This window comes from Bubalus kerabau, chromosome 9 (assembly GCF_029407905.1).
Source record: "Bubalus kerabau isolate K-KA32 ecotype Philippines breed swamp buffalo chromosome 9, PCC_UOA_SB_1v2, whole genome shotgun sequence".
NCBI classification, from domain to species: Eukaryota; Metazoa; Chordata; class Mammalia; order Artiodactyla; family Bovidae; genus Bubalus; species Bubalus kerabau.
In genome coordinates, this window is record NC_073632.1 from 101584212 (window position 1) to 101608049 (window position 23838).

Sequence of the window (23838 nt, forward strand, 5' to 3'; positions counted from 1 at the left end):
ATCTTGTCTATACAGCACTCTGATCTTAATCTGTCACGCGATCTCACAAAATACTTCCAATTTACCAAGTGTTTTCACTACCCTATTAGTGCAGGGTGGGTGCTGTTATTTCCATTTTCTATGTAAAGTCACTGAGGCTTGGAGAGGTTAGGTTCACAGCCGGCGTGCAGGGAGAAACTTCAACACCGGTTTACTGATTCCTTGTCTATTATTCCTTGTGTCACTGTCTTACTATCAGAGTCAGTGTATAATCTCTCCCTCACTTTCACACCCACACAATTTAAACCCTGGAAAACAAATAACATCACTTCATTAACACAACAACTATGTTAATTTCTCTGGATTCCTGATCAGTTGTTATCCATAACACACATATTTAACATAATTGCAGTCATAGTTTAATTACAAGTTAGTGGCCCATTTTCCCACTTAACACTGTTATCCTAAGTCGTCAGCGCTGTTTACAGTTTTGAGTAAGTGACTGATGCCCATCTTGACGGTCTCTCACACGCTCCCCTCCATTAAACCCATCCATGTAAATCTCCATTTCTAACCCAATTGCGTTTAAATGAATTTCTTTCACAGGAGTGAGTGCGTGCAGTAGTGTTCCTCAAACAGGCAGCCGTTTATCTCCCTTCCCTCAAGGACAAGTCCTGTTTCTTTTCCCAGTCCCTGGGTCACTCCACATGCTCAGTGTGTCTGGTTCCCTCTGCTTTCAGAGTTTCTCTCCAGGAACTCCTCTTCTGCAGACTCTCGTCTGGGTATAAGCAGCGGAAGGGGGCGTCTGTTTGCCTTCTGGGAGTTGATGACCGTTGTTCACTCCTGTTAAGGATTCTCTCGCCATTCCTTTTTTAACCTGTGGCTTCCCAGTTTAGCTTCCTCAGGACAGTCATCACCAAAACTGTGATTCACCCGCATGGTTTCCTCCCTGGCCAGGGAGAAATTTCACACTGAACATTTTCATCACCATTATGTATACAGTATGATTCATGGAGAACAGACTCTGCTTAGAGTATTAAATAAATCATTGTTTTCAATCAGCCACGCTGGTTGTTTAAAGATAGACACATTTCTCATACTTAATGCTCTATTCTCCCCATTTCAAGAGATGAAAATGGCCTCATGGAAACATACCCTGAGTTGACTGGTCTCTGTTTAAAAACAAGTATATACAGAGAGACATGGGGAAAAACACATTTTTTGATCAGTGCCTGTCCTAAATATTCATAAGGTCAAGTTCAGTCTACTTAAGGAGTTATAAGGTCTCAACTAGGCACTATTTAAATAGGTTGTCATCAAATACCTATGGAATGTCTGTGCAAAAGTCTTTTAGATCTTGAAAGGACATATACAGTCTCTGCTCTCAAGAAGTCGAATCTCTACCACCAGTTGTCTGGCAGACACACACACTGGCAAAAATCTGCCAAAAGAGGGTGAGATAAAAAGAAGGTTGTAACATTTTTACAAAATGTTGATTTAGACCAGGGTTGTAGCTGTGAAGTGCTTTTACTCAATTGAAATGGAGATAATTAAGCTACAGAATAATAATAACAACAATAATAACTGGGACAGATGCTGTTGTGATTTGGTTTTGCTTTCGGACAGTTAGTTGTAAAACATTTGTGCAAGACGAATAGTCAGAATTGTTTTTTTTCCTTTTTTGTCCTAAGAACATATGCAGTCAACAAAAGCAACTATTTTCCTTTTCACCATTATGGAGCCTTTCCTGGAGAAAGGAGCTCTAATTCCATTTCAGGAGCAAAGAAGGAAGATGTATGATTTAGTATACCCCAGACTGATTGTAACTTTTCATGACTCAGCAAAGATGGGTTAGGAATGTCCAAGTATATTGGAATGTTATGCTTCTGTGAGGCATGAGCATTGCCAGTAGTTGAAAGTTATGGTAGCTGTGATTCAACAGGGGAGCAGCAGCCTCGACCTGAGAAAAATGTAGCACTATAGTAACAAGCCAAATTGCTGGCATTGTCAGTAGCTGTGATTTCACTTTATTGATTGTCTCCTGTGAAACATGAGGCTCTTTATTTGAATCATTTGTATAGGTGTCATATCAGGTTAATTGCAAAGCAATTGGATTTAATAATAATATAACTGTGTATCCATGTACATCGATTCCTAGAATCATGAGATGTGAATTACACTTGATCATGAGGTATTGTGATCCAATGTGGTGGGATGAGCCAGTCCCAGGCAGATCGTGTAAATGTAAGCAGCCCAGAGTGAGCTTTAACTTCTATGCCAGCTTGGATTGTTGCTGCAAATATTTTATAGGTCTGGAACATGATTAGTTATAAATGGGATGCCCTTGAACTTGAATTGTTTTAAAAAGCATAGCTTTAGGTTGAGTTAACGGTGTTCTGTTAAGATTGGTACCAGCATAAACACAGAGAATGAAGGCTTTCTGTTGGCCACACTTTCTTACACATTTTCAAGGTTGTTGAAATTATTTTGCTCTTAGTTGGGCTGCTTGGTCCTTGTTAGTCCACTGAGTAAGGAATGTAAGGTGGTTCTCAAAGTGGACAGAAGTTCTCTGAAAAGCAAGGTCACATACCAAATAAACATAGCAATGACCAAGCTCACCATTTCATCACAGCTAAAGAAACAGCATCATTATAGATTTGCATGATTATATTTATGTTTAAAATTAGTGGGTATTTTCCACTTTTTCAGTTGAAGGACATTCCTTTCCAAGAGGGTTGAAAGAGAGGAAAAAATAGATTTTGTGGGAAAACTTCACATTCATATGTTGAAAACAAAGCTTGAGGGAAAAAATTAAGACAAATCTAAGTAGGAAAGTTTAAGAGGTCTCGAGATAGAAGGAAAAGGAGGAGGAGGAGAATGAGGAAAGAATACGTCAGAAAGCAGCATGCAGCGGCACAGAATACATGACCTGTCACGGTGTCGGCACTCAGCCAATGGTTTTGAATCAGTGACCTGATTAAACCAAGATATTTTAAAAGTTGTGAGGAAAGTTAGTAATGAATCTCAATATATTGCCTAGATTGCTGTCTTTAATGCACTTAAACAGGAGCAAGAAACATTTTTGTCTAGGCCAAACTTCGCTATGTGAAAAGTGGAAGTATTAGTCGCTCAGTTATGTCTGACTCTTTACAACTCCGTGAACTGTAACCCTCCAGGCTCCTCTGTCCATGGGATTTCCCAGGCGAAAATACTAGAGTGGGTTGCCATGCCCTCCTCCAGGGGACCTTTCCGACCCAGGGATCAAACCCAGGTCTCCTGCATTGCAGGCAGAGTCTTTACCATCTGAGACAACAAGGAAGCCCTCGGTACGTGAATTTACATTAAATTATTGTCTTCAGCAGTTATATTCACTTTGTCTATTGTTTTAGCTGGCACACTTGCCACAACCTTTTTTTCCTGTCATTTGGCATTTTGTGGCTCAGCTGGTAAAGAATCCACCTGCAATGTGGGAGACCTGGGTTCAATCCCCGGGTTGGGAAGATCCCCTGGAGAAGGGAAAGGCTACCCACTCCAGTATTCTGGCCTGGAGAATTCCATGGACTGTACAGTCCATGGGGTTGCAAAGAGTCGGACACAACTGAGTGACTCTCACTTCACTGGCATTTTGGAGAGATCACTGACTGCTGCAGTTCATCCAAACCAGAATGTAGAACCATTCCCCTAAACCTAAATACATCCCATTTCCCTTCTGCTTCGGCGAAGCCAACTTTCTCACCAGCTTAAAGACAATTTAGGGGAGGGTGGTACCAAATCAAAAACAAAACTAAATATATTTAATAAGTGTATTTATCTAAGATATAACTATGTTTATTAGTCCCCACAGGTTGCTCTATGAGCACAAACCCTACAAAGTGGTTTTTAACCATTTTTCAGAAACAGGTTTGAATGAGTGTGTGAATTGGCTGAGACACAGGTCCTGTCTAAACACTAATGAATTATATGACCATGTGTTCAGAGCTGCTGTGACCCACAGTCGAAAGCTGAGTCCACTGAAACGAACAGCAGCAACAGGAGACGAGAAAAGAAGCCACTTTTAGCTGTCACAGATCGCTATTTGGTATGAAGATAGTGATAATACTGCAGACTTAGGAGGACTCAAAGAACTGAAAGTGAAAGTCGCTGAGTCGTGTCCGATTCTCTGCAACCCCACGGACTATCCAGTCCATGGAATTCTCCAGGCCAGAATACTGGAGTGGGTGGCCTTTCCCTTCTCCAGGGGACCTTCCCAACCCAGGGATTGAACCCAGGTCTCCCACAATGCAGGTGGATTCTTTACCAGCTGAACCACAAGGAAAGCCCAAGAATACTGGAGTGGGTAGCCTACCCCTTCTCCAGTGGATCTTCCAACCCAAGAATTGAACCAGGGTCTCTTGCATTGAAGGAGGATTCTTTACCAACTGAGCCATCAGGGAAGCCCTAAGGAAGGAACATAGACAATTCTAACAGTGAAGTGTGAGATTACACACACTATCAAGAGGAAGACTTCATATTTAGGAATAAAATTCAGTGCATGGTATTTTTTGGCGTAATGAGGATAACAGGAATCAGAATCCTTCTGTCATGCCCACAGTCGCATCTCTTTGGCCTGTGATTTCACCATGTCGTTGCCAGATGCTGGATTTTCTTAATTAAAGCGAGACTCTTGTTGAATGAAAACAATAAAATGAAGAGATTCAAGTAAGAATCAACAAAAGAAAAATAACACTAAAGCAATGAGTCTTGCCTTACTGTTCACATTTTCATGTAGCTCCTCCTAAATGCTCCCATATAGTACAGCAGTTTTTAACTGTTATGATGAATTTTGGACCCAAGAAAAGTTAAAAGTGATCAAATGTTTTCCTTCTATGGAGATGCTTCCTCTGAATGAATTCATGGTTTTACATTCTATGTATTCCATAGGCACCTTTTTATTTGTTCACAAACATTTTATTCATAGCCTAGAAACACACACACACAAAAAAAAAACCCTGAAAATCTAATTTGCTTTTAGTTCTTGCTGGGAAAATCCCATGGACAGGGGAGCCGGGTGGGCTACAGTCCACAGGGCCACAAAAAATAGGACATGACCGAGCAACTGAACACACACACACTCTCTCAGTCCCCACTCCCTTTTTCTACCTTATTTCTAGTGCCTTGTCATAGGAGTAGAGAGAAACAAGGAGTCTACAGTTTGAGCAAAATCTCACTGAACTGCTCTACCCTCCAAAACCTGTGTCCTGTGCCCGAGGGGTAGACACCAGCTGGAAAGATGAGGCTGGGGAGGTGGAAGGGGGAGGGGAGGGGGCACCACGTGACCTGGCAGCCTTAAGCTAGAGTTTCTATCTTATGAAAGATTTACAATTTTTATCCTGTCCAGAACAAGTAGTACCATGACTGTTTCACAATCTATGCAGCTGATTGCACGTACTGATTGCGTGTTTCTTGTTCTATCACATTTCCAACTGTTGCAAACGTTTTTTCCCCTGGGACGTCAGGATGTCATATGAGTTTACCATGGGGCTGGGGGGTAAGGAAGGATCTGACACCGTGGACAGATAGCCGTCTATCGGACGATGGGAGGTGACGCTTACTTGCTGCTCTGCCCCAGTCCCAATGCCTGCTCTGATTAAGCACTGATCCACTTGACTCATTGCTTAGCCATCCCCTATTTCACTTCCATGCATTCGTTCATGTCCACAGTGACCGTATTTCAAACCCACCAGCTCTAGCAATTATGAACATACTTGGAGGATCATGCTCATATTTGAAATCAAAACTGACTCAGAAGATCTAGAACATGATAGTCATATACACTGCATTTCTTCCTGCTCATCCATCCATAAAAACCTACCCCATTTCTAGGGACTCACTTAAGTGCTCCTCCTTCAAGAAAACTCCTTTTGACTATTCCAGTGTCACCTGATTCCTGAACTAATAGTCTGTAAAATGTTGCCTTATATTACAATGGTGATTTATATCTACTGAATGTATTACAATGTTATAACCTCATCCACTCTTTTTTTAAACCATGTAATATAAGCCATGCACCTGTTATTCTGATAAAAACGTAAAAGAGGGAAGTTTTTAAAAGTATGCTACATGTATGTCATATGTATGTATATATATAAAAAACAGCTTTTGAAAATGAAATTAACACATAGCTTTCATGGTATGTATAACTGTTTGCTATTATTTAAGCACTATTCAGCATGGCATGATATATAGTGTTGTAGTTTTTCATAATCTAAGGCAGTTTCTGTTCATAAATTATTTTGCCTACCCGCTTGGCACTCCAAAAAAGACACATCTGTAATCAATTTATTTAAGCAATTATAGATGAAGGCATAGATTAGGGAGGATCTACCTGAAGATCCTCTGTGTCAGTTAGAAATTTCAAACCCAGATGAGAACATTTATATGGTGCCTATTTCCTGTGCCACTCTAGAGGCACAGTTATATTACCTGATAATCAGTGCCCTATATTTTTCTTGCCTCCTTGTTTATGATCTCTGTTTTCTAATAGCATTATGCCACTTTGGAGTTTGGGGATCAAGTATTACCTTCCATTACCATCTAGATGGTAGAATGTCTTTTACGATGTCCATTATGATCTAGAATGTCTTTTGACATTTTCTACTTGAACAAATACAAAGAACAAAGAATTTCTAATATCAATACTCACTTTATCAAAAAGTTCATTTTTACTGTGAACTGAAATCTGATCCATTGCCTCTAACTTCTTTCTTTTTTATACTGGAGTATAGTTGATTTAGAATGTTGTGTTAGTTTTGGGTATATAGCATACTGATTCAGTTGTGTGTGTGTATTATATTCTTTTCCAGATTCTTTTCCATTATAAGTTATGACAAGATATTGATTACAGTTCCCTGTGCTATACAGTAGGTCCTTGTTTATCTATTTTGTATATAGCACTGTGTATATATTAACTCCATGCTCCTAGTTTACCCTTCTCCCCCTTTCCCCTTTGGTGACCATAAGTTTGTTTTCTATGTCTATGAGTCTGTTTCTGTTTTGTAAATAAGTTCAGTTGTATCTTTTTAAATATTCCACATATAAGTGATATCAAATGATACTTGTCTTTCTCTGTCAGACTTACTTCATATACTATGATAACCTCTAGATCCATCATCTATGTTGCTGCAGATGACATTATTTCATTCATTTTTATGGCTGAGTTAATATATATATTACTCAGGCATAAAAAGGCAATGGCACCCCACTCCAGTACTCTTGCCTGGAAAATCCATGGACAGAGGAGCCTGGTAGGCTGCAGTCCATGAGGTCACTAAGAGTTGGGTACAACTGAGCGACTTCACTTTCACTTTTCACTTTCATGCATTGGAGAAGGAAATGGCAACCCACTCCAGTGTTCTTGCCTAGGGAATCCCAAGGGCGGGGAAGTCTGGTGGGCTGCCGTCTATGGGGTCCCACAGAGTCAGACACAACTGAAGCGACTTAGCAGTAGCAGCAATGTATATATATATATATATGAAAGTGAAGTGAAAATGAGTCGCTCAGTCGTGTCTGATCCTTTGCAACCTCATGGACTATACAGTCCATGGAATTCTCCAGGCAAGAATACTGGAGTAGGCAGCCTTTCCCTTCTCCAGGAGGTCTTCCCAACCCAGGGATCAAACCCAGGTCTCCCACATTGCAGGCAGATTCTTTACCAGCTGAGCCACAAGGGAAGCCCAATATATATATATATATATATTTATATATATACACACACACAAACACACACAGTCTTCTTTATCCATTCGCATGTCAGTGGATATTTAGGTTGCTTCCATGATTTGCATTTTCCCTAACTTCTACACTTTGGACCTAGATATGCTCTCTGAAGGAATAAAAATAAATGTACTCCCACTTTCCCATGAAGCCCTTCACCTTCATACATGTGTAGCTTTTAGCCTGTTCCACAGGAGTATTCTCGTCTCCAAGCTAAACATACTCAACTCTTCTTGTGGTTCTTCTAAGCATTTCAGCTTCCTTCTCCTTCATTCATTCAATCAAGTGTCATTGAAGATCTACCATGTTTAAAGCATCATGTTGGGTGCTGTCTACAATGATGAGCAAAACAGACAGAGTTCTCTTTTGGAACCGACATGGATCTCGGAGTCAGGACCAGGAAGACAGACATTCATCACCTAATCACACCAGTGGGTTGATAATTAAAAGTTCAGATTAGTGCTCTGAAGGAAAAGAATACAGTTCTCTGCATGCATAGGACAAAGGAAGCCGACCTAGGCTGGGGGGGGGGAGGGGCCAGGAAAATTTCTGGGTAGAAGTGACAACCTAGCTGAGACATGAAGAAATAGTCTTCATGGAAGACGGGTTGAGAACAGATAGAAGGATCCGCATGTTCAAGGACCCTGAAAAACAGAGTGTGTGGCCTGTTCAAAGAATGGAAGAATAATGTGTTAGAGTACAGGCAGTGAGCGGTAGGGAGGTGAGAGTTCAGACATCACCAGGACTCTTGTAGGCCTGCTAAGTTTTTTATCCTCAGAACAATAGGAAGTGAATGAAGAGTGTGGTAATTTGCATTCTTGGTCACCAAATATTCCGGCTTCACCTCCTCCAGCATTTCTCCCTGAGAAAAGATATAGCATCCCTCCCTACTGAACTCAGAAGAGACTTTGTGGGACTTCCCTGGTGGTCCAGCGGAAAAAAACTACCTTCCAGTGTAGGGAACACGGGCTCGATTCCCGGTCTGGGAAGATCCCACATGCCGTGGAGCGACTAAGCCCACAAACCACAACTACGAAGCCCACATACCCAGAACCTGTGCTGCACGGGAGAAGCCAGCGCACCATGAAGAAGAGGAGCCCCCGCTGGAGAAATGCCAAGCACCGTGACAAAGACCCAGTGCAGCCAAAAATGAAAAATAAATAAAATTATTTTTAAAAAATAAAAAGAAGAGACTTTGTGACCTGCCTGCCAGTGAAATGCGGGCAGCGGTGACATGTGTCCCTTTCAGACAGAAGCTTTAAGAGCCGGCAGCAGATCACACTTTCTCTTTGGTCGCTGTCATTGCCATAGTGACCAGCAATGTCCACACAGAGCCTGCATCCTCAGCTTGAATCCCAACGTGGGATTTCCACGGAGCAAAGCCACAGATATGTTGTGAATGAGCAGTAAGCTGCTGCTGTTGAAAGCTAACGAGATTTCTGTGGTTGTTACTACAGTATTACCTAATTTATCCTGACAGATACAAAGGATTTTGTGAGGCCCAAGGGAACGTGACCAAACTTGTGTCTGGAAAAGATGGACAACTACTATTCAGAAAGCCCAATAGATTATTTAAAAGAAACAAAAATAGGTTCTGGAAAACAAATCAGGCATTTATTACATTAAGCCAAGTAATTGCACAATGGTGAACACAGAGATACAAAAATGTAGATATAGCCGAAAGCTATTTAGGAGGTAAAATTTTGAGGGTTTGGGGATAGATTTGGATCCTTGGCAGAAAAGCAGAATGGAGAGATGAGGGTATTGGGGAGGATGCCGAAGTTTCTGGCTAGGTTTCCGATGAACACTGGTGACTTACGATGAAAATGGGCAAAGCTGAAAGAGGACAATACTCGAGGGAAAAGACCGCGTGGTTTAGAACGTGCTGAATCTGTGGCGCCTTTGAGACGGCAAAGGTTGTTGAGTGAGCAGTTGGCTCCACGTTTGGGATTCAAAGGAAAGGTCAGGCTGGAGAGAGAACTTTAGGAATCACTGGCATAGAGGTGGTAACCATGGGAAGCAGTGAGTTTGCCAGGTGGAGAGTCAACAATAACAACAGAAAGAGAGAGAGAGCACAAAGAGAAAAGGATTTAGGAATAAGTGTTGAGAGTGCCAACATTTAACATCCGGGTGATAAACTTATCAAAAAGGATTAGCCAGAGAGCAGGGAAGAGAATCAGAAGGATATGGTGCCCCACGAGGTAAAAGGAAAGAGTGTTTCTTACAACAGAGAGAGTGATCCAATGTCCAGGCTGCTCAGAACTCAGCAAAGATGGGGGCCAAGGACTCTCCACTGGGTGGAGCAGCGTAAAGGTCCCCAGAGGCCTTCGCCACAGTCAGCTGTTGCCAGAATGGTGGGGTGCCACACACACCCCAGTGTCGCTGATTGCTGTTGCTCAGGACGCGAGCGGGGCCGGGCAAGCATTCCACACACAGCCTCCCCGCAGCAGGGCCAACCTCTAGCATCAGTCCTGCTGACAGGCAGGCACAAACATTCACTAACACACTCCTGTGCTACCCAGTTTCGTGTCCCCTTTCTCCACCCTCTGCAAAGGTTAAGAAAAAAATTCTAGCTCCAAACCATGATAAAACCATTATTTAACATCATATTGTGGGTATTTAGGAAAATAAGATTAACTACACATGCCATGACATTCAGTTACAAAACTCAACAAACACTCAAAAACTTTATTCCTATTAACTTAATCTAATTAAAAGTAAATACCAAAACCCGCATGGAATGTTTTAAAAAAAACTTTCTGCTGATTAAAATATACATTTAAATTAGAATAGTTTTGTTTGCTGGGGGAGGATCTAGGAGGTAGGGATAAAGAAAGAATCTCCCTTATTTTTTTAAATTTAAGTAATAGTTAATTTACAATGTTATGTTAGTTTCAGGTATACCGCAAAGTGATCCAGTTTTATGTGTGTATCTATTCTTTGTCAGGTTCTTTTCCACTTTAGGTTATTACAGGACATTAAACAGTTTCTTGTGCTATACAGTAGCACCTGTTAACCTCAAATTCTTAATTTATCCTTCCCCCGCCCCTCTTCTCCTTTGGTAACCATTTCTTATTTTTCTTAATTCCTGGTCCAGATTACTCCTCCAAGTGTCATGACTACATATTTCTGGCTTAATCACTTATAAAATAATCTTTTTCTTTTTGTCTCTTGAACTGCCTCTCAGATCCTTTCTCCCCTATTTCTGCCACCTCTTGCTTCTGTCTTTGCCCCCTCTCCAATGCATTTTGCCTAAGTGCCTGCCTGCCAGAATCCTATTCTTAAAAATTCCACTTTAATAATTTCTCCACCCCTTCAAGAACTTAGAGTGGCTCCCTTAGTTCCCATCACGTGAAATTTAAAGTTCTCTGCTTAGAACACTGGACTCGATACAATCTATCCTCATCCGCTACCCTATCCCCCCCACACAGTACAGTTTCTGCTCCATTCAGGCTAGCATCAGAACCAGGGCCCACACTCCGATTTGCCTCTTCTCTGTGCTTTGGGACCCGCCTCCCCTTTGGCTGAAATGCCCTCTTTCAGTCCCTTCACATAACCAGACAAACCCATCTTTCAAGGCCTTGTAGGAAAATCTGCATGTAGAAATTGCTTTCCTTCTTTAAGAAATTTGGCAGTTTTACCACATTTTATGGAGACTTCACGTGAATCATGTCATGGAATACTCAGAATAGCCCCTTCAGGAGACAGCATTTTGCATATGATGAAAGTAAGGATTAAGTTCATCTGTGGAAAAGCACCCAGCATAGTGTCTACCCATGATAAGGAGTTGGTAAATGCTGACTGTCGTTACGCTTACTAGAGAGATTTAGTCATTCTTCCAGGTCACACAGCTGTAAGTGAAAGAGCTAGAACTCAAACTCTGGCTTCAGAGCCCACTCTTGCACTTTGACAAGTGCAGCAATGCTCTGTCTGCCCTGCTGCTACCTTGCCAGCCTTCCTCAGCTGTTACAGTCAACAATGATTCCTGCTGTCTGAATTCCTTAGCATTTGGAGTGTCTGGTTTGTACTTGATGGCTATCTTGCTTGGAATTCTTTTTCTTCAGTATATGTCTTATGTTACTAAAGACTGGTGGTGTACAGACAAACGTCTACCAACCAGCTCTCAGAGAGGTGAAGGGGCTGATTCATAGTATTTGCTGATTTCAGTGGTATAAATACCACTACCATGGTCAATTTCAAGATGTCAAAGCAAAGTCAACCAAGTCATAAAATTCTTTCAATTTTATCCATTGGCTCTTGCGACTTGGTGAAAGCTGGCTACAGCACACCGCTGGTGCTAAGGATTAGGTATTATACTGTATTCTCTTGTTTCACTTAGTGCCAGGCTTAGTGCTGAGCAAATAGGATACATGACCATTATATTTGGAGATTCAAGGTTGCAAATCGTCTATAAACATTTCCTCAGTCTACTTCCCAAAATCAAGTTGAAATGATGATACACAAAAACTAGTTATTTCCATAACAGTGCTTAAGCAAGAAAAAGTGCCAACAGTCAATTAGAAAATTTGACAAATTTATGAAGGACAAGAAAGGAGACGGAAGCCTATTGACAGATAAGCCAGAGGAAACCACACACTGAAGCTAGCACCAGTGACGCTGCCGTGGAGATGGGAACCGTTCTCAGCAGGGCTCTAAGCTCAGCAGTTACGGAGTGCTGAAGTGGACAGTGGAACAAATGACCAGGATAACTGATTAAAGGTTAAGCAATACCTGAACCAGTCTGCCCACTGCCTCCTGTACAGATTTTAAGCATTGTGTCCCTAGTTACAGGTATCAGAATTGCTTTTAAAACCAAGTATAGGGCTTCCCCAGTGACTCAGCGGTAAAGAATCCACCTGCCAAAGCAGGAGATGCAGGTTCCATCCTTGGGCCGGGAAGATCCCACATGCCAGGCCGCAACCACTGAGCCTGTACTCTGGGGCCCGGGAACCGCAACAACAGATGCCACAGGCTGCAGCTACGGAAGCTTCTGCGCTCTGGAGTCGGTGCTCCACAACAGGAGAAGCCACCACAACGAGAAGCTCAGGCACCGCAACCAGGAGTAGCCCCTGCCCGTTGCAACTAGAGAAAAACCTGCACAGCATTGAAGACCCAGCACAGCCAAGAAATAAATAAAAACTACTTAAAAAAAAAAAACCAGTACAATGTTTTTCTGAGAAGGACTATCCCAACCCTAACCTCACAATGTGGATATCTGAGGCTGAAGAAATAAGAGCAGAGCCTGTGAGATCTCAGACCTTTGAAAGGACTCAGAGGGGGAAAAAACTGGATAGAATGAATTAAAATGTGTTTTAGGAGCCAAGTTGTAGAGGAAGGCAAAGGAAATCTTCAGTGGCACAAATGAAGAGAAACATCAAAGGCAAGGCCTTATGTGGAAGCTGAATGGCTACATCCTTGCAGCTGGGGGTGACCACGTGATACAGTTCCAGCCAATGAGATGTAAGCAGAGTGGGCTAGGGATTTCAGGGAGAGTTTGGTTTTCTTGATCTGGAAGCCATTCCTTCTTTCCTGTTGCTTTCTTCTCCCTTTTCCCACCTGGACTGTGGCCATGAGGCTGGAAGCGGAATAGGCCAGTTGGTCACCATGAAACAAGCAGAATGGTAAAAGCCATTCCTTAAGGATAAAGAGGTAGGAAGATACAAGGAGCTTGAGGAAAAGGACATGGATGATAGTATTTCTTCCCTGCTCTTGCTATTTCCAACCTTCTTATTATGTTAGAAAAATGAAACTCTTCCAAATGAGGCCACTATAGAAAAGTTTGGTTGCATTGCTAAATAGTGTCTTGTATGTCTGGGATCTTGGATGGGAGAAAAAAAACCTTTGAGAAATGGCAACTCCAGGCCTGAGTGCACGGTGGCTGAATTTATACTACATGCTTGACTCAGGAATCCTAAGTTGAGAAATAAAATTTAAAAATCAAGCCAGGATATTTGAAACCTTATCTGTAAGCAGTAAAAATGTACATGCACTCCATGGGAATGTGTTCATATCTCCTGGGAAGGAAACATAATTAAAGATAAGTTCATAGTCAAAAATTACAAGGTCTATGAAAGAATAAACTACCATGGGTGAGTCAACAGATAAAGCAGGGAGGAGAATCAGCACTCAGAGAATTGCATATAAAAGAACATTCTGAGAGACTATGAAATGCCTACAACATGACTAAAGATATAAACCAAGGCATAGAAGACAGTGAAAAAAAGAAGACAACATAAAAATAGAATAAACAACTCTGAAAAAGAACAAAATTGAGTCTCTATAAATGAAAATCATAGTCACTGAAATTAAAAATTCAATGGAAAGGGGAATGAATAGTTAAGACAAAAATGAAGAAAGAATCCACAAACCAGAAGATAGACTGGAAGAAATTTCTCAGAATGTGGGACAGAAAAACTATGAAATTGTGGCCAAGAGCCATAAAAAACAGATCAAGAAGTTTCAATATATATCAAGTGAAATTTCAGACAAAAAAAAAAGAGAAAGTGAGAAAGAGATAATATTTAAGAAAATTATACCCGAGAATTTTCTAGATATAAAGCAAAACATAAATGAGTCTTCAGATTTCAGAAGCATGCACACATCCCAGCAGTATAATTTTTAAAATTCACAATTTGATACACTCTGGTACAACTTTGGAATGTCAATGATAGAAAAATAAAAATTCTTAAAAGCAACCAGATACTCTAAAAACAAAAAGCAAAAAAGTGTACAATTAGACCATCATCAAACTTGTCTTCAGTCACTATAGATGTCTACGGGAAGCAAATGGCCTCTTTATGTTGCTAAGAGGAATAATACTCATCCTAGAATTCTATACCCAACTAAATTTTTATTTCAGACTGAGTGAAGCAGAAATTTCAAACCAACAATGTCTGGGAGTTTCCCACTCTTCCTAAAAGATCTACCATAAGGTTTGCTTCAGTAAGAAAAACAATTGAATTCAGAAGAAAGAGGTAGAGACCATAAGGATGAATAAAGAAATTGGTAAACACATTGTCAAAATTAAATAATGAATTACTGTAAATAATAAAACTGATACTAATCTGAGAGGACTTTAAAAATAAGGTAATACTAATACACCAGTCTAATACTAATTAGTCTAATACATTAATACATGATTAATACATCTAATACATGAACCGTAAACTTCCAGATGTTCAAGCTGGATTGTGAAAAGCCAGAGGAACGAGAGATCAAATTGCCAACATCTATTGGATCATTGAAAAAGAAAGAGTTCCAGAAAAATATCTACTTCTGCTTTATTGACTACACCAAAGCCTTTGTGTGGATCACAACAACTGTGGAAAATTCTTCAAGAGATGGGAATACCAGACCACCTCACCTGCCTCCTGAGAAATCTGTATACAGGTCAAGAAGCAACAGTTAGAACTGGACGTGAAACAACAGACTGGTTCCAAATCGGGAAAGGAGTACGTTCAAGGCTGTATATTGTCACCCCACTTATTTAACTTATATGCAGAGTATATCATGAGAAATACCAGGCTGGATGAAGCGAAAGCTGGAATCAAGATTGCCGGGAGAAATATCAATAACCTCAGATACGCAGATGACACCACCCTCATGGCAGAAAGTGAAGAAGAACTAAAGAGCCTCTTGATGAAAGTGAAAGAGGAGAGTGAAAAAGTTGGCTTAAAACTCAACATTCAGAAAACTAAGATCATGGCATCTGGTCCCATCACTTCATGGCAAATAGATGGGGAAACAATGAAAACAGTGAGACTTTTATTTTGGGAGGTTCCAAAATCCCTGCAGATGGTGACTGCAGCCATGAAATTAAAAGACGCTTACTCCTTGGAAGGAACGTTATGACCAAACTATGTCTAGTTATGACTAGACAGCATATTAAAAAGCAGAGACATTACTTTGCCAACAAAGGTCCATCTAGTCAAAGCCATGGTTTTTCCAGTAGTCATGTATGGATGTGAGAGTTGAACTATAAAGAAAGCTGAGTGCCGAAGAATTGATGCTTTTGAACTGTGGTGTTGGAGAAGACTCTTGAGAGTCCCTTGGACTGCAAGGAGGTCAATCCTAAAGGAAATCAGTCCTGAATATTCTCTGGAAGGACTGATGCTGAAGCTCCAATACTTTGACCACTGATGTGAAGAACTGACTCATTTGAAAAGACCCTGATGCTGGGAAAGATTGAAGGCAGGAGGAGAAGGGGACAATAGAGGATGAGATGGTTGGATGGCATCACCAACTCAATGGACATGACTTTGAGCAAGCTCCAGGAGTTGGTGATGGACAGGGAAGCCTGGCGTGCTGTATTCCATGGGGTTGCAAAAAGTCGGACATGACTGAGCGACTGAACTGAACTGAATACACTAGTCAACAATCACACAAATCACTGTAAAGGAAGATCTGAGTTTAAACAGTCATAAAACCCAGTATTAGTTTGGAGGAGAAGACATATTGATTAACTTCATATTCTATTAACAATTTCTAAGAATAAACATTAAAAGAATAGAAATAATAACTTTTAAATGAAAAGAAGAAAAAAGGAAATTTAAAAAAGGGAACTTGAGATATTGACAGTTGAATAAAAGGTGAAAAATGAAGCAGATGTAAAAAAGCAAAAGTACAAAACCTAAATAAATTCTAAAATAGAAAATCCAAAAACATAATCTTGAGTGAGACATAACATACATTATACAAATATGAATGTATATGTTAAAACATGAATCAATATAAAATTGTTAATGGACAGATGAACGTGAAAAGTAGAAGTATTAGTCCCTCAGTTGTGTTCAACTCTTTGTAACCCCATGGACTATAATTCTCTTGTCCATAGAGTTTTCCAGGCCAGAATACTGGAGTGGGTAGCCATTCCCTTCTGCAGGAGATCTTCCCGACCCAGGGATTGAATGTGGGTCTCCTGCACTGCAGGCAGATTCTTTACCATCTGAGCCAACATGGTGAAAAAAATATGAAAACAAGGATAGGAAAGAGCACCAGTTTCAGAATAGTGGCTACCTGTGGAGGGAAAGGAATGAAACTGGACTGAATACAAGTACAAAGGCTTTAATGTATGTTCACATTCTTTCCCTATACTGTGAAACAGAAAGAAAGAAAGAAAGGGAGGGAGGGAGGGAGGGATAGATGGAGAGAAAGGGAGAATAAAAAGAGGGAAGGAGGAAAAATGATGAGTCATTCACCCTAAGGGTAATTCTACACAAATAGGCAACACACGAAAACTGCCCCCTTAACAAATCAAAATGTACAGAGAACATAGCATGAATAAACAGGAAACAAAACTTAGGGAGGTTGATTTGATAACAGTTTATCTTCAGTTACTGGTAGTGGCATTAGCGTTCTATGTGCAGAGTTTTCTGAGAAAGAAAATGAATTTCATTTGCAAAAGAAAAGATTGATATTAGAGTGAATGAATCAGGATTATGTGACTCTAAGGATGTTTCAAGCTTTAATAGAGGTTAGTATAGACATTTTAGAAGAGTCTTGTTTCTGTAAAATATTTACATATAAGAATGATTTAACTAATAAAAATCTCTTTCTGAAGGCAAAATGGTACACTAGATGGCTGTTCTCCAACGTGTTGGCATGCAGACATCTGGGTAAAAGAACCACAAGTGGTAAAAGCCCTCCATGGGATGCCTCCAATTCAGAAAGTCACGAACTAAGGAAGCCCCGGCACCCACCGCTGTTCACCACAATTTTGATGAGAACAGAGGGAAGGGGATGGGGAGGAGGAGGGGAGAGCCCAGGGAAAACTGCATAAACCACTCACCTACTTTTACCTGCTGCTGCTGCTGCCGCCGCTAAGTCGCTTCAGTCGTGTCCGACTCTGTGCGACCCCATAGACGGCAGCCCACCAGGCTCCCCCGTCCCTGGGATTCTCCAGGCAAAAACACTGGAGTGGGTTGCCATTGCCTTCTCCAATGCAGGAAAGTGCAAAGTGAAAGTGAAGTCACTGAGTCCTGCCCAACTCTTAGCGGCCCCGTGGACTGCAGCCCACCAGGCTCCTCCATCCATGGGATTTTCCAGGCAAGAGTACTGGAGTGGGGTGCCATACTTGTTCCCTTTTTCTCACTCAGGCAAAGGGTTGGATGCAAAAAGAGAACTGGAACAAGCTTTTTGAAAAACAATTTTTATTGTATTTATTTTTGGTTGCGCTGGGTCTTCATTGCTGTGTGCAGGCTTTCTCTAGTTGTGGCAAGTGAGGGCTAGTCTCTAGTTGTGGTGCATGTTGCAGAGGCCAGGCCCTAGGGTGCACAGGCTTAGTTGCTCTGCAACAAGTGGGATCTTCCCAGATCAGGGACCAAACCTGTGTCTCCACTGGCAGGCAAGATTCTTGACCACTGAGCCACCAGGGAAGATCCTGGAATAAACTTCTAATGCAATCGCTTTCTATTGTACATTTCCTCTTCCTACAATCTTCCAGACAGCTGGCCTCCTGAACCTCCACCAGAGTGCAGAGAAAGTGGGGTCTAATTACATTCCTTCCAACTCAAGCTGGCCGTGGGGACAGTATCAGTGGGAACATTTGCTCATGGGTTTTATTGTTAAGCCTCATGGCAGCTAGAAAGGCAGCCCTGCCCTTTGTCTTTTGTCACAGTGATGGCACAGATTTCCACCCAGACACAAGGACCACCAGACAGGACAACCTGGGCCGGCCCTGCACTCCCTCCCAGCTTCCCGAGCGGCCCCGTGACTACTTTGAGGACCATTCTGCCACCCATTCTGAAACGTCATTTCCCCAACAATTCTCTTTTTTTCATTGAGGTATAATTTATATATTACAAAATACACACATTTTAACTTAATTCTATTAACTTTGATAAAATTATACTCCCATCTCCATCAGGGTACAGCATAAAATCACTTTTAAAGGAAAATTATTTTCTGGATGGACCCAATAGCAATGAAACACAATGGCTTCTATTTCTAAATCTTATACTTGCAATTTTAGAAACAGTATCCAAGACTTGAGGATAATGAGCTACAGAGTAGTAAATAGTACATTTTGCCCCATCTGTAAGAATAGTTCTATTTTCCATAGTCATTTAGATAAGAAACAGAAATGTTATAAATCACTGTAAAGTGACTTGTACTTTAAAATACAAATCTTAACATTTGTCTGCTGAAAAGTGATTAATCATACTTTATTTTCTTTTTCATATTTTCTTATAATGCCACATGAATAAGCTGATATACCTTATCTTCTTTCCTATCTGAAAAAAATCTGGATTAACAGTCCAGACTGAATTCCATGCTAGCAACAGGGGTCAGTCAGTTCAATTCAGTCACTCAGTCATGTCCGACTCTTTGCGACCCCATGAATCACAGCATGCCAGGCCTCCCTGTCCATCACCAACTCCCGGAGTTCACTCAGACTCACGTCCATGGAGTCGGTGATGCCATCCAGCCATCTCATCCTCTGTAGTCCCCTTCTCCTCCTGCCCCCAATCCCTCCCAGCATCAGAGTCTTTTCCAATGAGTCAACTCTTTGCATGAGGTGGCCAAAGTACTGGAGTTTCAGCTTTACCATCATTCCTTCCAAAGAACACCTAGGACTGATCTCCTTCAGAATGGACTTGTTGGATCTCCCAGCAACAGGGGTATGGAGCTACAAATGGTTCTCTTTAAATCAAACAAAATAACAAGTATGGGAACACCTTACTCTGAAGTTTCTCTATTTGGGTTTAAACCTCTCTTCACAGGCTTTTTTCAAGTCTCTGAAGCATTATTAAATGATCCTACTATTGACTTTCCATGACTCAGTCCTGGTGAAAATGGAGTGACTTGGACCACTAATGACTAAAGTTCACTCATCGTCTGAAGGACAGTCACAAAGCCTGGGGTTCATTCCCACAAGCATCCTTATAATTTAGATTTCGACTCCTGGAAATAGGAGAGGTGGGAAATAGGACACAGAATTCAACTCATCTATCTTACTTAAATATAGCACTGCTGCTGTTTCTGTTGCTTATCTTGGGGAATTTTGTTAAGTATTGGTATGTTTTGCTATTCAGCATTAAGTTGTATGCCTCATTTCTACCTTTGAAATCCAAATTTCCAAGTAATCACTTTTAGGAAAAAATCCTCTATTTTCAGCTTCATTCTCCATGGGCCATTTATTCATGATGCCGAGCCATTGAGTAACTTGAAGTTAGAGTCAGAATTTGTCATGCCAGTTTCCATCTTAACAAGGAAGGCTTTTAAGACAAACAAACCAATTTTTGTTAAATGGATAAAAGAAATGAACAAGCGTTTCACGTAAGAGTGGGAAAAGAATGGTCTCATAACTTCAACCTTGTAAATAATTGGAAAAATGCAAATTAAAATCACAATGAGACACCATTTCAGCACCCCATCAGATTAGCAAAAATTTGTAGTCTGACAATACCAAGTGTTGATGATGATGAAAAACTATAGAAATTCTCACACAAACTGGTAAGCCTACGCAGATTATAATTTATATTATGTGGGTTTTAAATGACTATATGTCATGTGACTATGTTAGGTGATATTAAATTACTGTTAATTTTCTTAAGTGTTAATTCTGAAGTATTTGGGAGTGAAATGTCAAGATGTCTACAACTTTATAAAATGGTTCAGGATAAAGAATGTGGAGAGAGAAGGAAAGAGAGAAAACAAGTGTGATTAAATGCCTTTTTAAAAGTAGAGGGCAAACTATGGAGGCAGAATCTGTAAGTCTGAATTGTGACCTAGCCATTTATTGATTGTAATCTGGGTAATTAAGCTCTCTCTACCTCAGTTTAGTTATCTGTGAAATGGGATCGATGGTGGTATGTACTCAATAGAGTTGTAAGCATTACATGAGGTAAGTCATGTAAAGTACTTAGAGCAGTTGCTGCTTTGTCATAAGCCTTCAGTGAATGTTATTACCTCTGTTGGCTTCATTCTGCAGATGATGTCAGTTGAGACTCAGAAAAATGATGTAACTCGTTCATTCCCAAAACTGCTACTGGAGGTTGGAGCTGGAAGAGCTGGAACCGTCAGGAAGCTCTTCTGCAAGTCAGCAGCAACACACACAGCAGCCCTCTTTATACCAGCAAAAACCTGAAACACCCAAGTGCCCATCCACTGGAGAATGGATTACTAAGTTGTGTTACACTTCTGTACTAGAACCCTATACAGCCAAGGAAAGGAATAAGACAAGTTAATGTGAAAGGGAAAGTGAAAGTCGCTCAGTTGTGTCTGACTCTTGCTACCCCATGGACTATATAGTCCATGGAATTCTCCAGGCCAGAATACAGGAGTGGATAGCTTTTCCCTTCTCCAGGGGATCTTTCCAGCCCAGGGATTGAACCCAGGTGTCCCACATTACAGGCAGATTCTTTACCAGCTGAGCCACAAGGAAAGAGTATCAAAAAATTGAAATAAGTTAAAAGCTGTTATTTTATCCTTAAAGATTTTAGCTGCTTGAGAAACAGAAGGACTGATTAAGCCACTAAAACTACCATGAAGAAGACAAGTAAAAAAAATGTTTGGGTTCATAAACACTTTGTACTTCATCACAGCATTTTCCATAAGAGTGAGAAATTACTATCTAAATGTTTAACAGATGAGTCGTTATATAAACCAAAGAATTATTCCTACAGTGAACTAATTTGTAACCATTAAAGTTGCATCTTTAATGAATATTTAGTGATATGGTAGAATGCCCACTATATAATGTTGAATTTTAAAATATAGAATGTATTTTATTTTATCCCCAAACATTAAATACAAATATACAATTGACCCTTAAACAACTCAGGGGTTAGGGGACATGACCGCACCCCAGCCCTCCTGCAGTTGAAAATCCATATAATTTTATAGTCGGCCCTCTGTATTCTCAGTTCCACATTCATGGATTCAACCAACCACTGATCAAGTAGCACTATAGTATTTATTGAAAAAAAATATCGCATGTAAGTGGACACAAGCATGTGTGTTCAAACTTGTGTTTTACAAGGGTCAACTGCATACACATATATATTTGTATGTGTACATGTATACCCATATAATAACATGTATATACCTATACCATATAATGTACTTATATATATTCACATACGATACATAAAAATACATACATCTCATAGAAGAAAAAACTTGGAAGATTATGGTGGTGGTGGTGTTGTCACTAAGTCGTGTCCAACTCTTGTGACCCCATGGACTGTAGCCTGCCAGGCTTCTCTGACCATGGGATTCTCCAGGCAAGAATACTGGAGTGGATTGCCATTTCCTTCTCCAGGGGATCTTCCCAACCCAGGAATTGAACCCAGGTCTCCTGCATTGCAGGCAGATTCTTTACCAACTGAGTTATGAGGGAAGATTACACACAAAAACAAATTTTTAAAAGTGAGTTTCTTTGGATGGAGAGATGGGAATGACTTTTCCTTTTTATTCTCATCGGTAATTTGGATTTTCTTTTATTTCTACAGTGAAAATGTAAAACTGGCAACTCTCAAGAGTAAGTAGACAGGGTCTAATTAAGTCATGGATTGTGCACCTAGAATCCTGACACATGTCCTGTCCTGGGTGAAATTCTTCACATGTGTCTATAAGAAACATCTACAAGAAGGTCCACAGCAGCATTGTTTACAATGGGGGAAAGTAGGAACCACCACCATCTCTCAACAGAAGCACATCCGTCCAGACAGTGGATATCTAGGCAGCAGTTAAGAGGAGGGAAGCAGAGCTACTGTAATCAAGGTTATCACAACAGGGCTTCCCAGGTGGCTCAGCGATAAAGAACCTGCCCGCCAATGCAAGAGATGTAGGTTCAATCTCTGGGTGGGGAAGATCTCCTGGAGAAGGAAACGGCAACCCACTCCAGTATTCTTGCCGGGGAAATTCCACGGACAGAGGAGCCTGGAGGGTTACAGTCCATGGTATGGTGAAGAGTCAGACACAACTCAGCAACTAAAAATAAAAACAATCAATACATACATAACAAAAATATTTTTAATGTGTGACCATGATAAACATCAATTCATAAGAGGGATGTGAGGAAAGGCAATAAGATTAGGAAGGGGACACATGGTGTGGTGGGGGCGTCAATGACACTTGAAAAGCTTCATCTCTTGGGCTGAGTAGTAGATGTTTGTTATATATTAATAATTCTCTGTGGGGCTTTTGGTATGCCTGAAATGTTTCACAATAAAAGTTATATAATGAAATAAAAATTCAAATGTATCTCTAGAAATGAAATTCATTTTCATTTCTAGAAGGTGCAATCATGGACTTCTGGACTACTTAAAATATTTTTACATCTTCATTTTTGGCATAAACAACAATTCCAAACAAGAATAATTATTTTCTGCAAAAATAGAAATGACTTTAAATAAGTATATTTGATTACAATTACTACCCAATTTTGTTCAAAACTCGAACTATCTTCACAGGGGAACAAAGTTAATACATATGACACCCTCTCTAAAAAAATGCATATTTAAAAGAGGGAGTTTAAAGAAAGGCATTGAATCTGGAAAAAGTAGTAGTTCTTCTATTTTTCCATATATTCTAAATGTAGAGGGAATCTGTGCTGGGAGCACCCCATGGTGTTGAAGCTGCGCTTCCAGCCTTGGCATGGCCGGTGATCCCAACCCTGGCCAATGTGTCAGGAGGCAGAATTACACATTTGCACATGGTTAAACAGTTTCGTCAGTGAAATAGATTTAAACTAGCTTTCAAAGAAGGAAAAGAAAACATTCGATGCATTCCACGTTTTCCCTAAAGTATACTGTACCTTCAAGTTATGCTGCATTTTGCATTCCTTAGAGCCCCCCAAAACTATTTAAATTGTGCACATAAATCATTCTATCCCTTGTGAAATATAGCTGCCTCCTCCAGGAGAAGTAAGGGGCGCCCTGTCCCAAGTGGCTACACCCGGGGGTGAGGAGCCCAGCTCGAAGAGAATCAAAGGCAGGTGAGGTGAAGGGACACGCATTCCGCCTTGAAGGCAGAGTGGAGAGCTTGGGGGACGTTCTCATGGTTTCTGTGCCCCATCCACCACAGGCTTTGGGCTAAAAGCCCATGTTTTTAAAGCTGGTAAATTCTGCCTCCTGATGACATGCTTCTCAGCCATTCCAGTAG

The 23838-nt window shown here is 40.7% G+C and overlaps 1 long non-coding RNA gene across 1 annotated transcript; it reads right to left on the reverse strand.

The window, feature by feature from the left end:
• Window positions 1–210: 210 nt before the first annotated feature.
• LOC129620195 (uncharacterized) lies at window positions 211–23671 on the reverse strand. The gene is made up of 3 exons (XR_008698434.1): window positions 23492–23671; window positions 20641–22665; window positions 211–928 (listed from the first exon to the last, which is right to left on the reverse strand). It is a non-coding gene; the product is annotated as an uncharacterized LOC129620195 (long non-coding RNA).
• Between the last annotated feature and the right edge of the window lie 167 nt (window positions 23672–23838).